This window comes from Ranitomeya variabilis, chromosome 4 (assembly GCF_051348905.1).
Source record: "Ranitomeya variabilis isolate aRanVar5 chromosome 4, aRanVar5.hap1, whole genome shotgun sequence".
Taxonomy (NCBI): domain Eukaryota; kingdom Metazoa; phylum Chordata; class Amphibia; order Anura; family Dendrobatidae; genus Ranitomeya; species Ranitomeya variabilis.
Genome location: NC_135235.1, coordinates 13,974,957 through 14,002,200, shown reverse-complemented (window position 1 = coordinate 14,002,200; position 27,244 = coordinate 13,974,957). Strand labels below are relative to the sequence as shown.

General features: G+C 46.8%; 1 protein-coding gene across 7 annotated transcripts in view; it reads left to right on the top strand.

Annotated features, from left to right (window-relative positions):
* The window catches only part of VTI1A (vesicle transport through interaction with t-SNAREs 1A), a 453,761-nt gene that overhangs the window by 279,232 nt on the left and 147,285 nt on the right, over positions 1 to 27,244 (top strand). The gene's annotated exons all lie outside the window — the stretch shown is intronic.

Genomic DNA, 27,244 nt, shown 5'->3' with positions numbered 1-27,244 from the left:
TATTGTATGAGCACTGACAGGCGGACCCCCTACCCCTATAACCTCTCCAGAAATGTGTAATGTATGAGCACTGACAGGCGGACCCCCCACCCCTATAACCTCTGCAGCAATGTGTATTGTATGAGCACTGACAGGCGGACCCCCACCCCTATAACCTCTGCAGCAATGTGCATTGTATGAGCACTGACAAGCGGACCCCCCACCCCTATAACCTCTGCTGCAATGTGTATTGTATGAGCACTGGCAGGTAGACCCCCCACCCCTGTAACCTCTGCAGCACTGTGTATTGTATGAGCGCTGACAGGCGGACCTCCCACCCCTGTAACCTCTGCATCAATGTGTATTGTATGAGCACTGACATGCTGACCTCCCACCCCTGTAACCTCTGCATCAATGTGTATTGTATGAGCACTGGCAGGTAGACCCCACACCCCTGTAACCTCTGCAGCAATGTGTATTGTATGAGCACTGACAGGCGGACCCCCACCCCTGTAACCTCTGCAGCACTGTGTATTGTATAAGCGCTGACAGGCGGACCTCTCACCCCTGTAACCTCTGCATCAATGTGTATTGTATGAGCACTGACAGGCGGACCTCCTTCACCTGTAACCTCTGCAGCAATGTGTATTGTATGAGCACTGACAGGCGGACCCACCATCCCTGTAACTTCTGCAGCAATGTGTATTGTATGGGCACTGACAGGCGGCCCCCCACCTCTGTAACCTCTGCAGTAATGTGTATTGTATGGGCACTGACAGGCGGACCTCCTACGCCTGTAACCTCTGCAGCAATGTGTATTGTATGGGCACTGACAGACAGACCTCCTACGCCTGTAACCTCTGCAGCAATCTATTGTATGAGCACTGACAGGCGGACCTCTCACCCCTGTAACCTCTGCATCAATGTGTATTGTGTGAGCACTGACAGGCGGACCCCACCCCTGTAACCTCTGCATCAATGTGTATTGTATGAGCACTGACAGGCGGACCCCCACCCTGTAACCTCTGCAGCACTGTGTATTGTATGAGCACTGACATGCGGACCCCCACCCTGTAACCTCTGCAGCACTGTGTATTGTATGAGCACTGACAGGCGGACTCTGCACCTCTGTAACAATGTGTATTGTATGAGCACTGACAGGGGGACCTCCACCTCTGTAACCTCTGCAGCAATGTGTATTGTATGAGCACTGACAGGCGGACCCCCACCCTGTAACCTCTGCAGCACTGTGTATTGTATGAGCACTGACATGCGGACCCCCACCCTGTAACCTCTGCAGCACTGTGTATTGTATGAGCACTGACAGGCGGACCTCTCACCCCTGTAACCTCTGCAGCAATGTGTATTGTATGGGCACTGACAGGCGGACCCCCCCACCTCTGTAACCTCTGCAGCACTGTGTATTGTATGAGCACTGACAGGCGGACCCCCACCCTGTAACCTCTGCAGCACTGTGTATTGTATGAGCACTGACATGCGGACCCCCACCCTGTAACCTCTGCAGCACTGTGTATTGTATGAGCACTGACAGGCGGACCTCTCACCCCTGTAACCTCTGCAGCACTGTGTATTGTATGAGCACTGACAGGCGGACCTCTCACCCCTGTAACCTCTGCAGCAATGTGTATTGTATGAGCACTGACAGGCGGACCCCCCCACCCTGTAACCTCTGCAGCACTGTGTATTGTATGAGCACTGACATGCGGACCCCCACCCTGTAACCTCTGCAGCACTGTGTATTGTATGAGCACTGACAGGCGGACCCTGCACCTCTGTAACAATGTGTATTGTATGAGCACTGACAGGGGGACCTCCACCTCTCTAACCTCTGCAGCAATGTGTATTGTATGAGCACTGACAGGCGGACCCCCCACCCCTGTAACTTCTGCAGCAATGTGTATTGTATGAGCACTGACAGGCGGACCCCCCCACCTCTGTAACCTCTGCAGTAATGTGTATTGTATGAGCACTGACAGGCGGACCCCCCCACCTCTGTAACCTCTGCAGTAATGTGTATTGTATGAGCACTGACAGGCGGACCCTCCACCTCTGTAACAATGTGTATTGTATGAGCACTGACAGGCGGACCCCCCACCTCTGTAACCTCTGCAGTAATGTGTATTGTATGAGCACTGACAGGCGGACCCTGCACCTCTGCAGCACTGTGTATTGTATGAGCACTGACAGGGGGACCTCCACCTCTGTAACCTCTGCAGCAATGTGTATTGTATGAGCACTGACAGGCGGACCCCCCACCCCTGTATCTGCTGCACTCACACATCTATTCTGACCACGCAATCTCTGGATATAACGCAGATCACATCCACTCCACTTCTTTGGTCGTCCATGGTGAGGCCAGTTCTGAGTGGACCCTGGCTTGTTACACCACTGTATGGTCTTGGCGGCCATGCTGCAGCTCAGTGTCAGGGTGTTGGCAATCTTCTTATAGGCTCGGCCATCTTTGTGTAGAGCAACAATTCTTTTTTTCAGATCCTCAAGATAAGTCTTTGCCATGAGGCGTGATGATAAACTTCCAGTAAACAGTATGAGAGTGTGAGAGAGAAAACGCCACATTTACCACCCCTGCTCCCCATTCACACCTGAGACCTTATAACACTAATGAGTCACATGACATCTGGAGAGAAAATGGCTAATCGGGCACAATTTGGCCATTTTCACTTGGAGGTGCACTCACGTGGTTTAGACATTAATGGCTTTTTTGCATTATTCAGGGGGCGCCATATTTACACTATTATACAAGCCGTACACTGACTACTATACAATGTATCACAGGGTCAGATCTTCAGTGGTGTCCCATGAAAAGATATAACATATTTCCAAAAATGTGAGGGGTGTGCTCACTTTTGTGATATACTGTGTGTAGGACTTGAACGTCCACTCCTCCTCTTTGTAGGTCTAATTGCTGAACAATGTTTGAACAATCTCCATTTACAGTAGGGGAAATAAGTATTTGATCCCTTGCTGATTTTGTAAGTTTGCCCACTGACAAAGACATGAACAGTCTATAATTTTAAGGGCAGGTTAATTTAATAATTTAGAGATAGAATATCAAAAATAAGATCCAGAAAGTCACATTGTATAAATTCTATACCTTTATTTGCATTTTGCAGTGAGAAAAAGGTATTTGATCCCTCTGGCAAACAAGACTTAATACTTGGTGGTAAAACCCTTGTTGGCAAGCACAGCAGTCAGGCGTTTTTTTGTAGTTGATGATGAGGTTTGCTCACATGTCAGGAGGAATTTTGCTCCACTCCTCTTTGCAGATCATCTCTAAATCTTTAACATTTCGATGTTGTCACTTGGCAACTCGGAGCTTCAACTCCCTCCATAAGTTTTCTATGGGATTAAGGTCTGGACACTGGCAAAGGCCTCTCCATGACCTTAATGTGCTCCTTTTTGAGCCTCTCCTTTGTTGCCTTGGCTGTATGTTTTGTGTCATTGTCTTGCTGGAAGACCCAGCCACAACCCATTTTTAATGTCTTGGCAGAGGGAAGGAGGTTGTCACTCAGGATTTTACGGTATATGGCTCCATCCATTCTCCCATTGATGCAGTGAAGTAGTCCTGTGCTATTAGCAGAGAAAGACCTCTAAAACATAATGTTTCCACCTCCATGCCTGACAGTGGGGATGGTGTTCTTTGGGTCATAGGCAGCATTCCTCTTCCTCCAAACACGGCGATTTCAATTAATGGCAGAAAGCTCAATTTTTGTCTCATCTGACCATAGCACCTTCTCCCAATCACTCACAGAATCATCCAGGTGTTCATTGGCAAACTTTAGACGGGTCTGCACATTTGCCTTCTTGAGCAGGGGGACCTTGCGGGCACTGCAGCATTTCAAACCTTTACGGCATAATGTGTTACCAATGGTTTTCTTGGCGACTGTGGTCCCAACTGCCTTGAGATCATTAACAAGTTTCCCCTCATATAGTTTTAGGCTGATTTCTCACCTTCCTCATGATAAAGGATACCCCACTAGGTGAGATTTTGCATGGTGCCCCAGATCGATGTCGATTGACAGTCATTTTGTATTTCTTCCATTTTCTTACTATTGCACCAACAGTTGTCTCCTTCTCACCCAGCGTCTTACTTATGGTTTTGGAGCCCATTCCAGCTTTGTGCTTCTATGATCTTGTTCCTGACATCCTTGTAAAGTTCTTTGGTCTTGCCCATGTTGTAGAGGTTAGAGTCTGACTGATTGAGTCTGTTATAAAGGAGCCTTTTATAAAGGAGACTATGTAAGACAGCTGTCTTTAATGCAGGTATTGAGTATTGAGATGATTAGGAGCGTCTAACTGGTCTGTAGGAGCCAGAACTCTTAATGGTTGGTATGGGATCAAATACTTATTTCTCAATGCAAAATGCAAAAAATTGATCTCCTCCCTCTGTCTATCCTCCGTACACTCCTTCCTCAGTTGATACTCTGTAGACGGCTCCCTCTGTCTCTCCACTGTAGACTCCTCCCTCTGTCTAGCTTCTGTACACTCCTCCCTCTGTCTATTCTCTGTAGACTCCTTCCTCTGTCTATCCTCTGTAGACTCCTCCCTCTGGCTATCCTCTGTAGACTCCTCCCTCTGTCTATCCTCTGTAGACTCCTCCCTCTGTCTATCCTCTGTAGACACTTCCCTCTGTCTATCCTCTGTAGACTTATCTCTCTATCTCTGTAGATTCCTCTCTATCCTCTGTAGATTCCTCCTTCAGTCTATCATCTATAGACTCATCCCTCTCTATCCTCTGTAGATTCCTGCTTCAGTCTATCCTCTGTAGATTCATTCCTCTATTCTATGTAGATTCCTCCTTCAGTGTATCCTCTGTACACTCATCCCTCTTTATCCTCTGTAGACTCCTTCCTCTGTAGTCTCCTCCCTCTGTCTATCCTCGGTAGACTCCTCCCTCTGTCTATCCTCTGTAGACTCCTCCCTCTGTTTATCCTCTGTAGACTCTTCCATCTGTCTATCATCTGTAGACGTATCTCTATCTCTGTAGATTCCTCTCTATCCTCTGTAGATTCCTCCTTCAGTCTATCATCTGTAGACTCATCCCTCTCTATCCTCTGTAGATTCCTCATTCAGTCTATCCTCTGTAGACTCCTCCCTCTGCTTATCCTCTGTAGACTTCCCTCTGTCTATCATCTGTAGACTCCTTCTGTCTATCCTCTGTAGACATCTCTATCTCTGTAGATTCCTCTCTATCCTCTGTAGATTCCTCCTTCAGTCTATCATCTGTAGACTCATCCCTCTCTAGCCTCTTTAGATTCCTCCTTCAGTCTATGCTCTATAGACTCATCCCTCTCTTTCCTCTGTAGATTCCTCCTTCAGTCTATCCTCTGATGACTCATCCCTCTCTATCCTCTGTAGATTCCTCCTTCAGTCTATCCTCTGTAGACTCATCCCTCTCTATCCTCTGTAGTTTCCTCCTTCAGTCTATCCTCTGTAGACTCATCCCTCTCTAGCCTCTGTAGATTCCTCCTTCAGTCTATCCTCTGTAGACTCATCCCTCTCTGTCCTCTGCAGATTCCTCCTTCAGTTTATCCTCTGATGACTCATCCCTCTCTATCCTCTGTAGATTCCTCCTTCAGTCTATCCTCTGTAGATTCATCCCTCTATTCTATGTAGATTCCTCCTTCAGTGTATCCTCTGTACACTCATCCCTCTCTATCCTCTGTAGACTCCTTCCTTTGTAGACTCCTCCCTCTGTCTATCCTCTGTAGACTCCTCCCTCTGTCTATCCTCTGTAGACTCCTCCCTCTGTCTATCCTCTGTAGACTCTTCCCTCTGTCTATCATCTGTAGACTCATCCCTCTCTGTCCTCTGCAGATTCCTCCTTCAGTGTATCCTCTGTAGACTCATCCCTCTCTATCCTCTGTAGATTCCTCCTCCAGTCTATCCTCTGTAGACTCATCCCTCTCTATCCTCTGTAGATTTCTCTTTGTCTATCCTCTGTAGACTCATCCCTCTCTCTATCCTCTGTAGATTCCTCCTCCAGTCTATCCTCTGCAGACTCATCCCTCTCTATCCTCTGTAGATTTCTCCTTCAGTCTGCCCTCTGTAGACTCGTCCCTCTCTATCCTCTGCATGTTTCCCCCTCTCTATTGTCTTACACAAGCAGAGAAGAGTAACACTCTGTACCCAGACGGAGCGCAGCCTGCAGATACAAGAGAGCAATAGTGAGCAATGTGCGAGTCCACAAGGTGCTGTGTGTATTGTGTGGACACGTAAAACCAAATTATCTTCAAGGAAAACAAGAAGCCTCGTCCTTTTCTAAATAACGGCAGCATCTCTTAGAACCGAAAAAAGGAAAAACTCACAGCTGCAAATCAATAGGAAGACAATGATGAATTATTCACATCCCTCTGACAGTGCTACGTATAGTACGCCGGGCCTGATATAAAGCAATTATGCTCTACTGCTTGTTTGTGTGCATGCCATGCTAAACGGGCAGCCTAAGAGGGCATCATTCACATCGGTTATCAATAGGCAGTAACCTATATGTGGTCTGCAGCTCGCCTGCTGGAAGGGCTCAAGCCAAGTGCTAAGTGACTTAATTTGCCCCCGTAATGCAATTTCAATTAGGAATTAAGTTCTTTATTTGGAGAGGAATAAACCAGAAGAGCTTAAACAAGAGATTACAAGGATGCATTTGCCAAAGGAGAAGGCGCCCGGTTTTGAGCTGTTTACCTAAGGGTTAGAGGCTCCAGCGCCAAGTGGCTCAGAACAGCTGGGCTGATTATTGAAAATGCCTCTTGGTATGTGTCAGTCTGCGCGGATCGATATTAGTGCACAGCTTAGGATGGGAGGGAGCTGTTTAAACATTGAGCGCTCCTGGGATTACAGCCGATGAAAAAATAATGTTTAACAAATATGATGATGGGTTATAAAGCGGCTCGTGGCTCTTCGCTGCAAGGTCCGGGGTTAGGCAGAGTCTCTCAGCTACGTGAGGATTTAAAGCGCTTTGCCGGGGAAGAGGAAAAGCTCAAATCAAGAAAAATCTGTAGTCCTCTAATATGAGTCCAATATTTGACAACCTAGCAATGCAAATTATTGTATACTAATGATGGTGGAGAGTCACATCAGAGATACCACCACTGCTTCGTCATCTATAATGGATATTTCTTCATTATTTATTGATTTTTTTACCTTGCTTATAAAGCACCAACAGAGTCAGCAGTGCAGTACACTTCATGTGTGCCATCACTTACATCAGCCCCTTCACAATATATTCTGCACCCGTTCATAGTTACCTGCCATTGTATTATGAAGCATAGGAGGAAACCCACGAGACTGAATGTCACCCCTGGTCAGATCTATGACCCCGCGTCCTAAGCCGCTGTGGCTGAGAAAGCAGATGTCCTGGGAGATGGCATGGTGGGCCATGTTCTCTGCTGCCAGTGATGGCTACAGCCAGGCATCTCTATTGACTGTTTAGATACAGGGATAGGGAAGCATACTGATTTTGTTGAAAAATCTAGTCTAGTGTATGATTAACCCTCAAAAAAACTGAAAAATGCAAATAAATTGCCCCATTTCAGCATATAGTGATACATCTTGATGTATCTACTTTTGCAGTTGATGCAAATTATCACTCGAGCTAAAATATTTCTGGTTTATTTGCATAAATTATTGCCATTGTTACATGTAACTCTTGTAACAGTGCTACTCATTTGGGAGCGATCTGAGGTATCACAGGAACCGTTTCTATTTGAAGCCTGGCTGGTATATTTCAGTCCTCATAAACCACATCACAGGAAAACTTAAATACAGCCCTTGTCCGGCACAAAGTGAAACATAAAGTAGCAAGTCCATACAGTCGTGCTGATTGGCCTGCATGGCTTAGCGTCCAGCTTCTTAGTCCTTTAGCAAAGGCACTCAGTCCAGGAGATCTGCACACCTCCATACACAGGGCCCTGTGTGTAAGGCACTCAGCCCAGGAGATCTGCACACCTCCATACATACACATGGCACTGTATGAAAGGCACTCAATCCAGGAGATCTGCACACCTCCATACACACGGGCCTGTGTGAAAGGCACTCAGCCCAGGAGATAGGAGATCTGCACACCTCCATACACACGGCCCTGTGTGTAAGGCACTCAGCCCAGGAGATCTGCACACCTCCATACACATGGCCCTGTGTGAAAGGCACTCAGCCCAGGAGATAGGAGATCTGCACACCTCCATACACATGGCCCTGTGTGAAAGGCACTCAATCCAGGAGATCTGCACACCTCCATACACATGGCCCTGTGTGAGGCACTCAGCCCAGGAGATCTGCACACCTCCATACACATGGCCCTTTGTGAGGCACTCAATCCAGGAGATCTGCACACCTCCATACACACAGGCCTGTGTGAAAGGCACTCAGCCCAGGAGATCTGCACACCTCCATACACATGGCCCTGTGTGAAAGGCACTCAGCCCAGGAGATAGGAGATCTGCACACCTCCATACACATGGCCCTGTGTGAGGCACTCAGCCCAGGAGATCTGCACACCTCCATACACATGGCCCTTTGTGAGGCACTCAATCCAGGAGATCTGCACACCTCCATACACACGGGCCTGTGTGAAAGGCACTCAGCCCAGGAGATCTGCACACCTCCATACACATGGCCCTGTGTGAAAGGCACTCAGCCCAGGACATAGGAGATCTGCACACCTCCATAAACATGGCCCTGTGTGAGGCACTCAGCCCAGGAGATCTGCACACCTCCATAAACATGGCCCTGTGTGAGGCACTCAGCCCAGGAGATCTGCACACCTCCATACACATGGCCCTGTGTGAGGCACTCAGCCCAGGAGATCTGCACACCTCCATACACATGGCCTTTTGTGAGGCACTCAATCCAGAAGATCTGCACACCTCCATACACACAGGCCTGTGTGAAAGGCACTCAGCCCAGGAGATCTGCACACCTCCATACACATGGCCCTGTGTGAAAGGCACTCAGCCCAGGAGATAGGAGATCTGCACACCTCCATACACATGGCCCTGTGTGAGGCACTCAGCCCAGGAGATCTGCACACCTCCATACACATGGCCCTTTGTGAGGCACTCAATCCAGGAGATCTGCACACCTCCATACACACGGGCCTGTGTGAAAGGCACTCAGCCCAGGAGATAGGAGATCTGCACACCTCCATACACATGGCCCTGTGTGTAAGGCACTCAGCCCAGGAGATCTGCACACCTCCATACACATGGCCCTGTGTGAAAGGCACTCAGCCCAGGACATAGGAGATCTGCACACCTCCATAAACATGGCCCTGTGTGAGGCACTCAGCCCAGGAGATCTGCACACCTCCATAAACATGGCCCTGTGTGAGGCACTCAGCCCAGGAGATCTGCACACCTCCATACACACGGCCCTGCGTGAAAGGCACTCAGCCCAGGAGATAGGAGATCTGCACACCTCCATACACACGGCCCTGTGTGAGGCACTCAATCCAGGAGATCTGCACACCTCCATACACACGGCCCTGCGTGAAAGGCACTCAGCCCAGGAGATAGGAGATCTGCACACCTCCATACATACGGCCCTGTGTGAGGCACTCAATCCAGAGATCTGCACATCTCCATACACATGGCCCTGTGTGAGACAAACACTTCTCAATTTACACAGTGAAGCGCACCCAGGGGTGGAGATATGGTGAGCAGCCGTCTCTCCCAACTCTTTAGCTGCTCACAATCAATGTACTATGGCTGATTAACCCCTTTCAGTCCTTTATATACTAAAGCATTACTCCAAGTTTATCTCCCAACCACTAGGTGTCCGACAGCCGCCTTACACTCTCTTGAAGTAGGAAAAACTGTGAGTGCGGAGAGGTCCCACCAATATTTGCTTTTTTTTTCCAGTTGATGTAAGACAGAGGATTTGGCTTTAATAAGAATCATTATATTGAAAAAACTGAGTCAACTACTCCTTTGGCCGATGCTTGTAAGTGTCATCACCACTGGAGTCCAGCCATGGATGTCTATGAAGCAAGATATGCACTGTACCAAGGGGGGTTGAGGAACCAAAGAAGAACACATTTCTTCAGATATTCTGTGAGTTCTCACGCTCGTCTTATAGTCCTCTCTGTGTATGGTCTGTGTGCTGACCATTCACAATGCTGTATTTCTACCAAGGGCAGGCAGAAACTTCCACCATGTATGAGGAAAAATTGGGCTCTTGCAGCAATTCCACAAGGACTTCATGGTGTCAAACCCTCCTTATAGTTCCGGAGGTCTGAAAAGCGTAGACTTTGGTGCAACATCTCACCAAACATGGCCGGCTTGGGCCAAGTACTAATAATGGGCTCTGGTGGTTGAGTTGACTACATATTGCATCCGGAGCCTGAAGGAATCTGAATTGGGCTGATGATGGACTGGGACATTTTTCATAGGACAATTTTAGTTTTGGAGCCAAGATGTCCCTCTGTCTGACCTGTGAACCACATACTGAACAGTTGCAAAGATGAAGGACATTAAGAGTTTTTTGGAAAGCATGGTGACTTGTGGATCTAGACTTGCATTGAAATAATCTTGATCTTTTGGTAGACGTCTTACATATAGGCAGACTGTTCTGATTGCAGCTCCGCTGCAGCTGATTGGGAATTATTATAATTTTTTTTAGCTTTTTATAAAGCGATAAACATTATATGAAGCCTTCAATGCAATAATACATTTCTATAAGTCTGAGTCTGGACCAGCATTTTTCCCTTTTTCCGTCACTGGTGGAGCTCCCCTTCGCCATGAGAGCTGTTAAGTGTCCAGCCTGGCAGCCCTCCGCAGACGGGCTAAGTGCCTCTATGTGCCCTCAGGAGCTGCGTGCAGAAGGCTGGAGTGTGGTTAACACATTGCAGAAACCGCAGGACTCGTAACGCCGGCGGCTCCACCATTGTGCATTTTCCATCTCATTCAGGTGTTAATAAATTGTTATTTTATATGATCGCATTCTGGGCGAGTATTTGTGACCACGGCACCGCTCACAGCCAGTCATAAAGAATAACTGTGGGTATAATATTTCCTTGTGTTTTATAATTACTCTATTAGACCAGGTGACCCCTTCTTTTATTATCCCATATAAGAAAAACTGGGCTCTAATCAAAATGGCTAATTGGATTTTTTTTTTTCCTCTACGACTTCCACTGGAAATTTTTCTATAAATCCTAAAAATATAAACTGTATGCTGCATACATGCTTTATTGTTCTATAGGAAGACACATTAATAAAAAGGAGTCCGTTGTTTCCCCCTTTCGGTTGAAGAATAAACTGGAGCTGACATTAATAGTTATATTGATAAAAAATATCTGAAATATGGCACGAGTTCATGATGGCGATTCTTGAGTTGGCTGCACACTAATCATTCCTTTTTTGCAGATGTCAAATACTTTGGCCATCATCTCTCATGATGCAAAAACATCTCAGACATTAACCTGAAGACCGGAATCTGTGACATTTGATTTGACTAATTGGGATTTTTTTGTCTCTTTCCTGCTGCAATTGTTGTCAGTACATGGAACGTTGGTCACACCAAATTATAGTTGGAGCTTTACCCTGGTCACAAACAGAGGCAAAAGCTGAGGTCTTGTCACAGATGGATGAAGAAGCAATGATCAGGTTACAGCTGAAGGCAAAAGCCCTGCCCAGAATGTGTATAGAGGCAGAATCCATGATAAAGCCAGGGAGAAAGTCAAAAGACATGGCCAAATCATGGATGGGAGCAGAACCCCAGATCATGGATACATGGAGAATCCCAGCTCAGATCATGAACCCTGCCCGAGATATGAATAGCTGTGGAAGCCCAGGTCAGAGATAGAGGAGAAGCCCTGCTTAGGCCACAAATAGAAGCGCAGATCTCGAATACAAGTAGAATGCCTGTCCTGGACACGAATAGAAGCTGAAGTCATCTCCAGGAAATCAATAGCTGTGGAAGCCCTGCCAGGGTCTCTGATAGAGGCAGAAGTCCTGTCCAGGTTACAGATAGAGATGGAACAGGTCACAAACAGAGTCAAAACCCTTTCTTAGGTCACAGAGGCAAAAGCCCTGGTCGCAAACAGAGTCAAAACCCTTTCTTAGGTCACAGAGGCAAAAGCCCTAATCGGGGATTGACCTGAAAGCTTACGAAGCCCTGCCCAGATGACAGAGGCAGAAGCCCAGGCCACATATCCAAAGAAGCCTGGGCCAAGCCAAGTATAGAGGCAGAAGCCTAGCTCAAGTAATGGAAATAGTCACACGACCAGGCCATTTACTGAAGCAGATACCTATTACAGGCTCATATAGAGGCAGAGGCCTAGCTCAGGTCACGATGAAGGCAGAAGCCTAGCTCAAGTCATGGATGAAGGCAGAAGTTTAGTCCAGGACATGGATACAAGCAGAAGCCCAACTTAGGTCACATTTGAAGACATAGATCAATAGTCGGTTTGCCACTATAATTACCTGTACATCCTTTACACACCGGGTATGTACATGTTTCCCACACAACTGCTATCTCTAGTGTAGGGCCAACTGAATGGCACCATGTAAAATCTTGGTGACTTCCAGTATGGCCACCATCGCAGTTATCACTGGAGTTAGCAAGTCCTCTATTGATAAAGTGGTGCGGCGTGGAGTAAGGGGTGACTTGGCTTTCAGGTCTCTGGTTGACTTTCCTCTTGAAGGCTGTACTGCCCATCACATGAGCGACTTTCATCTGCCACCGGCCTCACCATGATGATCTGGACAAGGAGGTTTCCTTTCCAAGTTGCTTCCAAACAATCATTCCATTTGGCCCGTCCTTTGTATCCAGCCCGTCCTATCTATGACTTTCTCTTTGATCAAGACCTTTAGGCTACAGGATTTCTGACTACCTTGACCTGACGATTTGAAGAACTGGTCATTTCCTCCTTTTCCTTTCGATCTGAGTGATTTTTGTTGCATGTTACATGCGTCTATTATATTGTAACAGCAACATGAATGTTCTCTTGTTTATTGGCTTTTATATCCGCTCGTCCGGGGACGTATCCGGTGCTCCGTTCTAGGTGACAGAGATAAATCTCCAATGTGAGCGACACCTATTCCGCTAAGACGTCCTTAATTATCACATAATTAGGCTCAATTAGCCAAATAACGCTAGAAAGTGATGATGCAGACGATCGCTTGTATTTTTTCCATTTTTTTTTTATTGCGATTGTTTATATGAAGAAATAATGGTAAAGTATATTTTTATATTTTATGCCCTTTTTTTCTATTCGTACATCCAGAGGATGACAACACTGATATGTTTTAATGAAATCCTTTTGACAAATGTAATTAAGGTGTTTTAATGTGGCGGCCTGTAATAGACACTATACAGGCGGCTCCCTGAGGTCCTGACTAATTGTGTAGATTGCTTTCAAGCTTTGAATAGTTTTATTGGATAATGAACTGTTAGGGAGTGTTAGATCTTTCTTAAGCAGAATTCGACTTGAAGAAAAAAAAAAATCATGGGCTGGAGAGATAGGCCTGAGGTGTGGCGCTATAATCGCAATTAGAAGAGAGGTTTAACGAAACATCTTTGATCTGACTGTCAGATTGTGATTAGGAGTGTGAAGACTTTAATCAGGGAGGGCGCTTTCATTATCTTCCCTAACTGTTTTAAACTGGGGAAATCGCAACGTCGCTGGTATTGGTTTAACACATTTGTAAAATGACTAGAGAGGTGGCGGCGGCAGCAGGATACTTTACGCCTGGAGATTAATTTACTTTTTTTATTTTATTTTTTTGCTCTGGTACTAACAGAAAAAGGGAATACACTTGTTAAACTCTTTAAGGGGAGTCTGTGCCCACCTAATCTGAGAGCAGCATAATGTAGAGACAGAGACCCTGAATCCAGCGATGTGTCACTTACTTGGCTGCTTGCTGCAGGTTTATGAGCTCTGTATAACTCCGCCCCCACCACTGATAGGCAGCTTACTGTGTATAGGCCAGAGGTGTCAAACTGCATTCCTCGAGGGCCGCAAACCATGAGTGTTTTCAAGATTTCCTTAGCATTCCACAAGGTTCTGGAATCATTCTGTGCAGGTGATTAAATTATCACCTGTGCAATACAAGGAAATCCTGAAAACATGACCTGTTTGCGGCCCTCGAGGAATGCAGTTTGACACCTCTGGTATAGGCAGTCAGTGGTGGGGGCGGAGTCATACACAGAAAGCAGCCAATCAGGGGTATGGGCGGGTTTTGCAGAGCTTAGCATTCAGAGCACTAATGGATCTGCAGAAAATAAAACAGTGATATTATCAAAACTGCAGCAAGCAGCCCTGTAAGAGATACATCGCTGGAATGAAGGCCTCCGTCCCTATATCATACTAATCTCAGATGGGCTACCAAAAACCTGGTCACAGATTCCTTCTAAGTCTCAAAATGTTTTTAGCATTTTTATACATATTTTGGCACTTTTAGTTTGGTCTCATTCTCTGTGCTGTGAGTGTGAGGAGCTTCTGCTCATGCAGCGGAGCCAATCTGATCCAGCAGATCTTCAATATAAGAAGTTTTACTGCATAAATCATCCAATTGAAATCAAGTACGAAACACCAGAGTCCAGAGCTCTGCGAACGCCCATCCTTCCTACAGCAGGCCCGGAGCGGTGTCAGTGCATGGACCCACAGCAGAACCCCCATCCTTCCTACAGCAGGCCCGGAGCGACGGCAGTGCATGGACCCACAGCAGAACCCCCATCCTTCCTACAGCAGGCCCGGAGCGGTGTCAGTGCATTGACCCACAGCAGAACCCCCATCCTTCCTACAGCAGGCCCGGAGCGGTGTCAGTGCATGGACCCACAGCAGAACCCCCATCCTTCCTACAGCAGGCCCGGAGCGGCGTTAGTGCATGGACCCACAGCAGAACCCCCATCCTTCCTACAGCAGGCCCGGAGCGGTGTCAGTGCATGGACCCACAGCAGAACACCCATCCTTCCTACAGCAGGCCCGGAGCGGCGTTAGTGCATGGACCCACAGCAGAACCCCCATCCTTCCTACAGCAGGCCCGGAGCAGTGTCAGTGCATTGACCAACAGCAGAACCCCCATCCTTCCCACAGCAGGCCCAGAGCGACGTCAGTGCATTGACCAACAGCAGAACCCCCATCCTTCCTACAGCAGGCCCGGAGCGGTGTCAGTTCATTGACCAACAGCAGAACCCCCATCCTTCCTACAGCAGGCCCGGAGTGGTGTCAGTGCATTGACCCACAGCAGAACCCCCATCCTTCCTACAGCAGGCCCGGAGCGGTGTCAGTGCATTGACCCACAGCAGAACCCCCATCCTTCCTACAGCAGGCCCGGAGCGGTGTCAGTGCATGGACCCACAGCAGAACCCCCATCCTTCCTACAGCAGGCCCGGAGCGACGGCAGTGCATGGACCCACAGCAGAACCCCCATCCTTCCTACAGTAGGCCCGGAGTGGTGTCAGTGCATGGACCCACAGCAGAACCCCCATCCTTCCTACAGCAGGCCCGGAGCGACGGCAGTGCATGGACCCACAGCAGAACCCCCATCCTTCCTACAGTAGGCCCGGAGCGGTGTCAGTGCATTGACCCACAGCAGAACCCCCATCCTTCCTACAGCAGGCCCGGAGCGGTGTCAGTGCATGGACCCACAGCAGAACCCCCATCCTTCCTACAGCAGGCCCGGAGCGGCGTTAGTGCATGGACCCACAGCAGAACCCCCATCCTTCCTACAGCAGGCCCGGAGCAGTGTCAGTGCATTGACCAACAGCAGAACCCCCATCCTTCCCACAGCAGGCCCAGAGCGACGTCAGTGCATTGACCAACAGCAGAACCCCCATCCTTCCTACAGCAGGCCCGGAGCGGTGTCAGTTCATTGACCAACAGCAGAACCCCCATCCTTCCTACAGCAGGCCCGGAGTGGTGTCAGTGCATTGACCCACAGCAGAACCCCCATCCTTCCTACAGCAGGCCCGGAGCGGCGTTAGTGCATGGACCCACAGCAGAACCCCCATCCTTCCTACAGCAGGCCCGGAGCGGTGTCAGTTCATTGACCAACAGCAGAACCCCCATCCTTCCTATAGCAGGCCCGGAGTGGTGTCAGTGCATTGACCCACAGCAGAACCCCCATCCTTCCCACAGCAGGCCCAGAGCGACATCAGTGCATGGACCCACAGCAGAACCCCATCCTTCCTACAGCAGGCCCGGAGCGGTGTCAGTGCATGGACCCACAGCAGAACCCCCATCCTTCCCACAGCAGGCCCAGAGCGACGTCAGTGCATGGACAAACAGCAGAACCCCCATCCTTTCTACAGCAGGCCCGGAGCGGTGTCAGTTCATTGACCAACAGCAGAACCCCCATCCTTCCTACAGCAGGCCCAGAGTGATGTCAGTGCATTGACCCACAGCAGAACCCCCATCCTTCCCACAGCAGGCCCAGAGCGACATCAGTGCATGGACCCACAGCAGAACCCCATCCTTCCTACAGCAGGCCCGGAGCGGTGTCAGTGCATGGACCCACAGCAGAACCCCCACCCTTCCTACAGCAGGCCCGGAGTGGTGTCAGTGCATGGACCCACAGCAGAACCCCCATCCTTCCTACAGCAGGCCCAGAGCGACATCAGTGCATGGACCCACAGCAGAACCCCCATCCTTCCTACAGCAGGCCCAGAGCGGTGTCAGTGCATGGACCCACAGCAGAACCCCCATCCTTCCTACAGCAGGCCCAGAGCGACGTCAGTACATGGACCCACAGCAGAACCCCCACCCTTCCTACAGCAGGCCCAGAGCGACATCAGTGCATGGACCCACAGCAGAACCCCCATCCTTCCTACAGCAGGCCCGGAGCGGTGTCAGTGCATGGACCCACAGCAGAACCCCCATCCTTCCTACAGCAGGCCCGGAGTGGTGTCAGTGCATGGACCCACAGCAGAACCCCCATCCTTCCTACAGCAGGCCCGGAGCGGTGTCAGTGCATGGACCCACAGCAGAACCCCCATCCTTCCTACAGCAGGCCCGGAGTGGTGTCAGTGCATGGACCCACAGCAGAACCCCCATCCTTCCTACAGCATGCCCGGAGCGGTGTCAGTGCATGGACCCACAGCAGAACCCCCATCCTTCCTACAGCAGGCCCGGAGCGATGTCAGTGCATGGACCCACAGCAGAAGAGGAGCCAATGATGCCAGCAGGTAGGAGGAGGTCCTCAGGGCTCTGGTCTCCCCGCCACAGACTGCTGCTTTACTAATCTCTTTGCTTGAGACCCTATAAGACTCTGTAGACGTTGCCCAGACGCTCTCGGTGCTGAAGACCCGCTGATCCCACAGCTAATTTCTCAGCTCTTCTGTGCACACAAATGCTCAGCCTGGGTGTACGTAGGTTTCCAGTGGAAGGGATCAGCCAAGGCCACTCACTTGTGTCTGCACTAGACCTGCCCACTCTTATTAGCTCTACCAATCCGGCCACAGTGGTCAGGTTCGGATGACTTTCCTCCATTATGTAGCCCACCTCGAATCCAGTGACCTTGGTTGTATTCCAAAGTGGTCTCCAGTTGGGGCAGTATTCCCATGGGCATCAATGTTTTATGGGTCCACAGTACTTGCTGCCCATAAACACCCAACTTCCCTCTTCTGTCCTGGGCCTGCTCTTAGCCCAGTGCTGGTGAGGGTGGGAAGGACCATGAAGGATTGATGTTTGTTTTCTCCATGTCCAGTGCTGCTTCAGCAGAAGACGAGCTTCTTCCAAGGGTTCTTGAGGAGGACAGTAGAGCATCTGAAGGGAGTAGAGGAATCTGGAGGCATCTTGAGCCCTTTTTCCCATTGCAATAGACATCCACCCAAGAAATGCTTGCATGTTTCTAGCAGGAGTCCGTCCATCTTGAGAGAAGTCCTTCAAGTGTTGTATGGTCATCCTCATTTCTTGGAGACCATGAGAATGACATCAAACTTAATCCAAATATTTTAAATAAAATAGTTGAAATTAAGCATCTTTTTAAAGTCTTAGAAATAAAATACCAATAAATCTTTTTATGATTTTTTAAATTATATTTTTGCCCCTACTTTTTTGGTGTTGGCGTCGATTAAAGCGAGAAAGCCACGATTGCTTAGGATTGTTCTGGCTTATTAGCGTCCTGCGTTTCCCCCTTTCTAAGCCCGGCTGGTATAATTGCTTTGTTTGCTGCCACTGCCTTGTAATTTCTACCTATTAAAGCCGCGTTTTATCATCTATTATGGACCATCGTGTTCCACTTTGCACTTCTCCTTTGTAACAAGCAATTTTTTAAATGTCTGGAATGAGAAGCCCCTCGCTGTCCGCTCCTGTTACACCCGGAAAACAATAAATAAATTAATAAAAAAAAAAAAACACCGAATGAGATTTGCAAATGATAAATGAGAAAGTTGACTAGCTAGCTAATAAAGATTTGTCTTAATCAAGTATGATTTGTCAGAACAGGAGCGAGCCGGGGTCGGGGCACATGCAATGAATTATACAGCATTCACTGGAGGAAAGGAGGCAAAAGGCCTTATGAATATGCCGTGATTATGCATCGCTAATTTGTATTCAAAGGAGGAAACGCATCTCGCTGGCTCATAGGCTAAGGAGCCCTTCACCCCAAGATGGCTTTTGTACTGTCAGAAAAAGTTCAACTTTTCTTTAGACCCTTCATGGCCGAGGTTCATTCTATCAGATCAGCGGGGTCAGCGCATGAAGACACCACTGTCGCAGTGGCCCTGTGTGTTTTTTACCCACATCTGCAGAATTTTATACAATCCGTTCTTCTTGGCTCCTTCATATTAATTTGCTTTATATCACAGAAAAAAAAAACTCTTGTGACGGATTTTTTGTTTTTGTTTTAAGTTTGACATTTAGTTTCAAAACGTTTTCTGGACTCGACTAATTCACGCCTAAAAAAGAATAAAATTAAAATGATTGTTCCATCGTGAACGCCATCTTCTTTTTCCAAAACTAGAGTCTGCACTAGGAGGCTGATTGTTATGTTCTTAAACTTTCCTATGTGCTAGTTCGGCTTCCTTTTCCTAGAAATTTTGGTAAAATTGTTAGATTGTTAAATTTTGTGATTATTAACGATTTAGACTTTGCGTCGTTCATTCAAGAACTGATTTTACGGACTCTACCCATCTGTAGTAAGAGAAAAAGCTTGACAGTGGTAACATTACGCCAATCCTGTGTCCAATAATCCTGAAAGTCTGATAACCTTACACCAAAAAGCATCATTTTATTTTTGTGCTATATTTTGGTTTTTTTTTTGTCTAGTTGGTTCTGAATAATCGCTTTACTTTACTTCACCTTGTAATAAATATTCTCGCGTCTATCACATCCCACTGATACCACTATTTTGTCTGTGTGTCTGTGGTCACCTCATTAGTAAATTAAGTTGTGTTACTACAAAAAAAATCATATATATGTATAGTAAGTAAACAAAATTCTAAAAAAAAAAAAAAAAAATCTCCAGAAATTGGACACTTTTAAGTCATTCGCTTAAGTCGAGGTGCTTTGCTTGTTTGCCCGTTCTCACCTCTTAGTCTGCCGCTGATACAGACGGAGTTGTGCTCTGACAATGCCTAGAAGGGCGACTTAGATACTTTTTTACTCTTTTTCTTTAATTTACGGGAACATTTTCTACATTAACCTATATTAGTTGTAGGATTTCTTGCAGACCTCGGCCGGATTCGCTCGATACTTTGTAGCAGAGTAATTTGTAACTATGTAATATCTAAAAGCTCTTACACAAAGTAAACTTTTAATGCTTGTATTTTTTATTCTCTTTTAATGAGTATATTTTTGCTGGAATTAAAGACTTCATGGCCAAGAAGAAAAAAACATTAAAGGAAAAGGTTGAGGATCTGCCCGGCCCGACCTCTTATCTCCAAATTTACTTACAATTTTTGTGAGAAAAAAAAAAAGGAAAAGTGTAAACAGGCGGAAAATCAAAGTTTGCACTGAAATCTGCGCTCCCCATTATTAATTGCCAGAATGTTTTATTTTTTATTTTTAAGCTAATGATGCTCCAGTAAAAGTATAAGCTCCAGAAGCGAGTGCGTTCTCCTTCTCCCAGTGGACTCCTATTTAAATGAGATTTTAGAAAATATATGTGGTTTTTTTTCTAGCTGCTGTTGGCTGGAAGACTTGTAGCAGTGGTCTGTAAAACTTGAATCAACTGTTGTAAAATTCATAACACGCTCAATTATTCATCTGTGGGTGCCGATATTATTAACCCTACACGAACCGGCCGATCTCAGGTACAGATTGAATCCTCAAGTGCCAAATCTGGCGTTGGTTCCGGCCCACTCGGCTCCACGTGCCCCCGTTCCTCAGAGGGTTGATTTTTTGTTTGTCCTCCGAAATCAGCTGAGGAAGCCGCTATTTATCAAAGTGACACCGGTTTATTCGGAGCCGCACATCCTGGCAGTGCTGCGCTAATGGATAGGAACTAAATGGAGGCAGTCACATGTAGAGGCAGACAATGAATTACAGGTCTGACGAGACTCTCCGCTTCGCTTTTTTCACTTCTAGTAACAGAAAAAGAATCAAATCCCTGATAAAAAAAAGCCCATCTAAATAAAATGAGATAAGCCCCCCCAGCCCCCTAACCCTCCATATAAGTAACAACCCGCACCCCATGGGGGGATCTAAGCCGGATATTATGCTCCAAAGTGTAAACAAGTATCAAGTATCAAGTACCTCTCACCTAACAAAAATATTCAACCTTTCCCTCACTTCCGGTATTTTTCCCTCCTCATTTAAGCATGCCATCATACATCCACTACTTAAAAAGCCCTCCCTCGATCAAAATTGTGCCGCTAATTATAGACCTGTCTCTAATCTTCCCTTCATCTCTAAACTCCTGGAACGCCTGGTCCACTCCCGTCTTACCCGCTATCTCTCAGATAATTCTCTTCTCGACCCTCTTCAATCTGGTTTCCGCTCTTTACACTCTACTGAAACTGCCCTCACTAAAGTCTCTAATGACCTACTAACAGCTAAATCTAATGGTCACTATTCCATGCTAATTCTCTTGGATCTCTCCGCAGCATTCGACACTGTGGATCATCAGCTCCTCCTCACTATGCTCCGCTCCATCGGCCTCAAGGACACCGTTCTCTCTTGGTTCTCCTCCTATCTCTCTGGCCGATCCTTCACTGTTTGTTTTGCTGGTTCCTCCTCCTCTCACCTTCCCCTTACTGTTGGGGTTCCTCAAGGATCAGTCCTAGGCCCCCTCCTCTTCTCTTTGTATACTGCCCCTATTGGACAAACAATCAGTAGATTTGGTTTCCAGTACCATCTCTATGCTGACGACACCCAATTATACACCTCTTCTCCTGTTATCACGCCGACCTTTTTAGAAAACACCAGTGATTGTCTTACCGCTGTCTCTAACATCATGTCCTCCCTCTATCTGAAACTGAACCTGTCAAAAACTGAACTCCTCGTGTTCTCTCCCTCTACAAACCTACCTTTGCCCGACATTGCCATCTCTGTGTGCGGTTCCACCATTACTCCAAAGCAACATGCCCGCTGCCTTGGGGTCATCCTTGATTCCGAGCTTTCATTCACCCCCCACATCCGATCACTGGCTCGCTCTTCTTATCTGCATCTCAAAAACATTTCCAGAATTCGCCCTTTTCTTACTTTCGACTCTGCAAAAACTCTTACTGTCTCACTTATTCATTCTCGTCTGGACTATTGTAACTCTCTACTAATTGGCCTACCTTTTACCAGACTCTCCCCGCTCCAATCTGTCCTGAATGCTGCTGCCAGGATCATATTCCTCGCCAACCGTTACACCGATGCCTCTACCTTGTGCCAGTCATTACACTGGCTACCCATCCAATCCAGAATCCAGTACAAAACTACTACCCTCATCCACAAAGCACTCCATGGCTCAGCACCACCCTACATCTCCTCTCTGGTCTCAGTCTACCACCCTACCCGTGCCCTCCGCTCTGCTAATGACCTCAGGTTAGCATCCTCAATAATCAGAACCTCCCACTCCCGTCTCCAAGACTTTACACGTGCGGCGCCGATTCTTTGGAATGCACTACCTAGGTTAATACAATTAATCCCCAATCCCCACAGTTTTAAGCGTGCACTAAAAACTCATTTGTTCAGATTGGCCTACCGCCTCAACGCATTAACCTAATTATCCCTGTGTGGCCTATTAATAAAAAACAACAACATAATCACGTTCCTCCATCATGTTCTCATACACTTTATGCAGTTAATAGCCCTCTGTGTCTGTACTGCTACATACTTAGGCTGTTACCTGGTTCATGCAGCTTTACATGAACACCCGAGCCTTACACTATGGCTGGTCCAAATAACTAAAGCAATTGTTACCATCCACCTCTTGTGTCTCCCCTTTTCCTCATAGATTGTAAGCTTGCGAGCAGCAGGGCCCTCATTCCTCCTGGTATCTGTTTTGAACTGTGATTTCTGTTATGCTGTAATGTCTGTTGTCTGTATAAGTCCCCTCTATAAGTTGTAAAGCGCTGCGGAATATGTTGGCGCTATATAAATAAAATTATTATTATTATTATTATTATTATCAATAAGAAACTGCAACTGCCGATCATTTCATCCACATTATGCAACCAAGTAGCGATATACGGTGAGACGCCTGTAATCCGGCATCTGATGGTCCAGACATCGCACTATTACAGTATGACCAGGGCCCGGTCCGTGGTCTCCTAATATCTCACAATGGACGGTCCGGTCCTGGCAGAACCTCCCTGCGTTCTCGGTCTATGTGGAGGTCTCTGACATCTGTGGTTCCAGCTGCTCTTACCTGCTGCTTATTCTGCCTCCATTCTCCGGAGAGCAGACCTGCAGTATCTGGATGTAAATCTGTCTGATAATGGGAGAATAAAAAGCTCTAAAACCTCTCACTAACAATCTCCTCTCACACCCTGCAAAGGTGTCAAACGCTGCCGCCCGCACCCACACTCATTAGGACCTGCTAGAATAAACATGTGCCGCTCCTGTGTACCAGACCCACATGATTGACGTATATTTACTATTAATGGAAACTGTTCTCTGGATATAGGTGTTAATTTATCAAAAAGAATCTATTATCAGGAGGTATAAAACATAAAAACTGCATAAACTGTAAATTCCCTGAGTACCAGGGGCGGACATACCACTGGTGCAACCTATGCCTGCGCGCCGGGACCCAGGAGATCAGGGGGCTACTACCTCCTCCAAAGCATGATGGCGAGAAACTGGACTGACACAGAGGCTTCTTCTATGTGTGTCTGCCCTGCTGTGTACATACATTACTGATCCTGTATTATCCTCCAGAGCTGCACTCACAATTCTGCTGGTGCAGTCACTGTGTACATACATTACATTACTGATCCTGAGTTACATCCTGTATTATACCCCAGAGCTGCACTCACTATTCTGCAGGTGCAGTCACTGTGTACATACATTACATTACTGATCCTGAGTTACATCCTGTATTATACCCCAGAGCTGCACTCACTATTCTGCTGGTGCAGTCACTGTGTACATACATTACATTACTGATCCTGAGTTACCTCCTGTATTATACTCCAGAGCTGCACTCACTATTCTACTGGTTCAGTCACTGTGTACATACATTACATTACTGATCCTGAGTTACATCCTGTATTATACCCCAGAGCTGCACTCACTATACTGCTGGTGCAGTCACTGTGTTCATCCATTACATTACTGATCCTGAGTTACATCCTGTATTATACTCCAGAGCTGCAGTCACTATTCTGCTGGTGCAGTCACTGTGTACATACATTACATTACAGATCCTGAGTTACATCCTGTATTATGCCCCAGAGCTGCACTCACTATTCTGCTGATGCAGTCACTGTGTACATACATTACATTACTGATCCTGAGTTACCTCCTGTATTATACCCCAGAGCTGCACTCACTATTCTGCTGCTGCAGTCACTGTGTACATACCTTATATTACTGATCCTGAGTTACATCCTGTATTACACTCCAGAGCTGCACTCACTATTCTGCTGGTGCAGTCACTGTGTACATACATTACATTACTGATCCTGAGTTACCTCCTGTATTATACTCCAGAGCTGCACTCACTATTCTGCTGGTGCAGTCACTGTGTACATACATTACATTACTGATCCTAAGTTACATCCTGTATTATACCCCAGAGCTGCACTCACTACTCTGCTGGTGCAGTCACTGTGTACATACATTACATTACTGATCCTGAGTTACATCCTGTACTATACTCCAGAGCTGCACTCACTATTCTGCTGCTGCAGTCACTGTGCACATACATTACATTACTGATCCTGAGTTATGTCCTTTATTGTACTTCAGAGCTGCACTCACTATTCTGCTGGTGCAGTCACTGTGTACATACATTGCATTACTGATCCTGAGTTACATCCTGTATTATACTCCAGAGCTGCACTCACTATTCTGCTGTTGCAGTTACTGATCCTGAGTTACATCCTGTATTATACCCCAGAGCTGCACTCACTATTCTGCTGGTGCAGTCACTGTGTACATACATTACATTACTGATCCTGAGTTACCTCCTGTATTATACTCCAGAGCTGCACTCACTATTCTGCTGGTGCAGTGACTGTGTACATACATTACATTACTGATCCTGAGTTACATCCTATATTATACTCCAGAGCTGCACTCAATATTCTGCTGGTGCAGTTACTGATCCTGAGTTACATCCTATATTATACTCCAGAGCTGCACTCACTATTCTGCTGGTGCAGTCACTGTGTACATATGTTACATTACTGATCCGGAGTTACATCCTGTATTATACTCCAGAGCTGCACTCACTATTCTGGTGCAGTCACTGTGTACATACATTACATTACTGATCCTGAGTTACATCCTGTATTATACCCCAGAGCTGCACTCACTATTCTGCTGGTGCAGTCACTGTGTACATACATTACATTACTGATCCTGAGTTACATCCTGTATTATACTCCAGAGCTGCACTCACTATTCTGCTGGTGCAGTTACTGATTTTGAGTTACATCCTATATTATACTCCAGAGCTGCACTCACTATTCTGCTGGTGCAGTCACTGTGTACATACATTACATTACTGATCCTGAGTTACATCCTGTATTATACCCCAGAGCTGCACTCACTGTTCTGCTGGCGCAGTCACTGTGTACATACATTACATTACTGATCCTGAGTTACATCCTGTATTATACTCCAGAGCTGCACTCACTATTCTGCTGGTGCAGTCACTGTGTACATACATTACTGATCCTGAGCTACATCCTGTATTATACTCCAGAGCTGCACTCACTATTCTGCTGGTGCAGTCACTGTGTACGTACATTACATTACTGTTCCTGAGTTACCTCCTGTATTATACCCCAGAGCTGCACTCACTATTCTGCTGGTGCAGTGACTGTGTACCTACATTACATTACTAACCCTGAGTTACGGTACATCCTGTATTATACTCCAGAGCTGCACTCACTATTCTGCTGGTGCAGTCACTGTGTACATACATTACTGATCCTGAGCTACATCCTGTATTATACTCCAGAGCTGCACTCACTATTCTGCTGGTGCAGTCACTGTGTACGTACATTACATTACTGTTCCTGAGTTACCTCCTGTATTATACTCCAGAGCTGCACTCACTATTCTGCTGGTGCAGTCACTGTGTACGTACATTACATTACTGTTCCTGAGTTACCTCCTGTATTATACCCCAGAGCTGCACTCACTATTCTGCTGGTGCAGTCACTGTGTACGTACATTACTGATCCTGAGTTACATCCTGTATACCCCAGAGCTGCACTCACTATTCTGCTGGTGCAGTCACTGTGTACGTACATTACATTACTGATCCTGAGTTACATCCTGTATTATACTCCAGAGCTGCACTCACTATTCTGCTGGTGCAGTCACTGTGTACATACATTACTGATCCTGAGTTACATCCTGTATTATACAACAGAGCTGCACTCACTATTTTGCTGGTGTAGTCACTGTGTACATACATTACATTACTGATCCTGAGTTACATCCTGTATTATACTCCAGAGCTGCACTCACTATTCTGCTGGTGCAGTCACTGTGTACGTACATTACTGATCCTGAGTTACATCCTGTATTATACCCCAGAGCTGCACTCACTATTCTGCTGGTGCAGTCACTGTGTACGTACATTACATTACTGATCCTGAGTTACATCCTGTATTATACTCCAGAGCTGCACTCACTATTTTGCTGGTGCGGTCACTGTGTACATACATTACATTACTGATCCTGAGTTACATCCTGTATTATACCCCAGAGCTGCACTCACTATTCTGCTGGTGCAGTCACTGTGTACATACATTACATTACTGATCCTGAGTTACATCCTGTATTATACCCCAGAGCTGCACTCACTATTCTGCTGGTGCAGTCACTGTGTACATACATTACATTACTGATCCTGAGTTACATCCTGTATTATACCCCAGAGCTGCACTCACTATTCTGCTGGTGCAGTCACTGTGTACATACATTACAGATCCTGAGTTACATCCTGTATTATACCCCAGAGCTGCACTCACTATTCTGCTGGTGCAGTCACTGTGTACGTACATTACATTACTGATCCTGACTTACATCCTGTATTATACTCCAGAGCTGCACTCACTATTCTGCTGGTGCAGTCACTGTGTACATACATTACATTACTGATCCTGAGTTACCTCCTGTATTATACTCCAGAGCTGGATTCATTTTTAGCTGCCAGGACGGTTACCTCGCTTCCTATATGTTCGGATGCAGACACTGAACAAGCAGGACATACATGTTAGTTGCCTGGGTCCATCAGACTTGTAGCTTTGTCCCCCCCTCCAGTGGTCAGGGCTCCTCTGTGACTAATGACTTGTTTCTCACTATGACTGTGCATTTGATTGTTGTTGCTGGAAGCAGCAGCTGATCTGAGTGACCTGATAGCAGAATCCTGCTTGTTGATGGTTTCCATTTCCTTTGCTCTGGAGAAGTGTAAAAATCATCATTCAAAACAGAACATAACAAAATGAAATTTAATCATAAGATTCGCAGATTCTGCATTTGGGTTAAGGCTGATGGAGGTCGGGGTTCTCTTCTCGCTGCCTCCTTCCTTCACATCTGTAGACTCCTCGTGTGATTCCCAGGACGGCCTGCAGGGGTCACACTTCTCTCTCTATACTTTGTACTTGTTCTCTGAATCTGACACATCTGAGTTTCCTGCTGCAGATCTCCTTCACCTCTGACTGTTGCACTTGTGTG